Raw genomic sequence first — 1,917 nt, 5'->3', positions numbered from 1 at the left:
TTGCACTAGCCTGTAGACCCTCTTCTTGTGATGTGAAGGTGTGGAGTCAGTGCCTACGTGTAATTCCTTACACCACTCCTCTGGCTGACTTGGTTAGCTGTCACTTAATGGGTGGGCTGAAGCAATGGTGGATGCTGCTGTTTGGACGGCATGTGTAGCTACTGTGAACAGCTTATCAATGGTGGCAAATCGGGGCAGCTTAATCTCTTGCTTGTTCAACACTCTCATGGGCACTCTTCCCTTCCGTATTAATGAATAAAACTATGATGTAAATAGCATATAGATGCCCCACAAATGCAGATAAAGGTAGGTTATGGGAAAAGGGGGAAGAGAGAAACAGGAAAATAGTGGAATAAAGTATACCTTCCAGGTGGGAGAGGAAATGGCAGCACAGCCAGTGGAGGTGAAGTAAGGGGAGCCTGCAACTAAAGAGTTGAGAGCGTTATCACATGGTGACTGAGCCTGATTGTAACTGGAGCATAGAGGTGCCGATCCTGTCTTACCTGCGTTGGTGTAGAAGTGGGTGTCCTGTGGTGGAGTCAGCTGTGTGCAGTGGTGGCCGTGGGTTCTTTTATGTGCGACCGTAGTAATAGCTGCGCCCACTTCCTGTATGGGAGTGGGAGTGGAATGCAGTGAGGCTAATGGAACGCACGCCTGCGCCTGCGCATTTGTGTTTAACGTCGCGCATGTGCAGAACGGAGAAAAGGCTGTGCTCACTTCCTAATGAAAGGGAGTGAGACGCAGCTGGGAAGGGAAGGGAAAAGATTAGGGTTTGGGGATGATGAAAGGGCTTTCTACGGGTAAGGATGGCAAAGGGTGGCAGTGACGGAAAGTCAGGCAGCCTGTCCTGTCCTGTCCTGTCCGTCCGTCTTTTTGTATCATGAATTGGAAAGACTGCAAGGGGGAGGGGAGGTGCTTGTGCCCAAAAGGAGGAGTTATTCAGATTCATTGCAGTGGGCGGCGGCTGAAAAAAGCACCATTCTGCTTTTTTTTGCTCTGCAAAACAGCCTTTTCAAGGGTTGGCTTGGGTGACAAAATGTCTTCTGTAGGCGTGGGTTTGTCTCCCTCTCCCTAAGATGTGTCCGGTATAGGCCAGGGTGCCACTCAAGGCCGTAACCAATTCGGGTTATAGCTTCTCGGCCGTAGTTTCGGAGGACGCTACCTTGGTCGGTACTGGAAGGTGCCTGGGATTGTACGACTGCTGGCCTTGGGGGAGTGTGTGCGCCTTCTGATGACACATAGCCCTCTTGTGCCTGGACGGTTCCCAGGCAATGGGAGGCGATCACCTTTGTTATTTTGAAGTCCTACTGATAAACAGAAAAAAAAAAAAAATCTGTTCTTAGTTTAATATCTGATACGTCCCCTATCTGGGGACCATATATTAAATGGCTTTTTAGAACAAGGAGATGGAATAAATCCTGCTCTGTCCAATCCACGCATTGACCTGATATTGCAGTACCTCCAGGACCGGTGCACCCCTTCTTAACCCAGTTTCCAAAAGCAGAACTCAATTCACCTGATTCAAATGAGCCCCATTAGTGAATTGAAAGAAAGCAAAAAACTTTATATGCACCTCAATTTGGCCAATTCACTTTTCACACTTTCACCCTTTTTTTTTATCTTTCACACCTTTTATTTTCTTTATTCATCCAAAAGCTGCGCCAAATAGCAAACTCATCTCCACTCAACTTGACCAACTCTGCTATGTCCCGTGCAGTATCTTATTCTCAGTCTTATCTAGATCATTTGCAATTGAATAGAATAGATCCCTTTTGGACACATTGGATTCAGCTGCTGCAGTGACTGCAGGTGTTAGAAGATGCAGATTTGGCATCAGGTGCTGTCTATCAGATTCCACTCCAATTAAAGGTTCCATGTTTATTCCTACCATGCATTGTTTTTCGGTGTTTTCTTTGA

The 1,917-nt window shown here is 46.9% G+C and overlaps 1 non-coding gene across 1 annotated transcript; it reads left to right on the top strand.

The window, feature by feature from the left end:
* The first annotated feature begins 1,281 nt into the window (after positions 1–1,281).
* Positions 1,282–1,481, top strand: LOC142255504 (U2 spliceosomal RNA). The gene has a single exon (XR_012727430.1). It is a non-coding gene; the product is annotated as a U2 spliceosomal RNA (small nuclear RNA).
* The last annotated feature ends 436 nt before the right edge of the window (positions 1,482–1,917 follow it).

The sequence above is a fragment of the Anomaloglossus baeobatrachus genome, chromosome 10 (genome assembly GCF_048569485.1).
Source record: "Anomaloglossus baeobatrachus isolate aAnoBae1 chromosome 10, aAnoBae1.hap1, whole genome shotgun sequence".
NCBI lineage: Eukaryota > Metazoa > Chordata > Amphibia > Anura > Aromobatidae > Anomaloglossus > Anomaloglossus baeobatrachus.
Note: the sequence above shows the minus strand (reverse complement) of the source record. Positions and strands in the feature narration are given on the sequence as shown.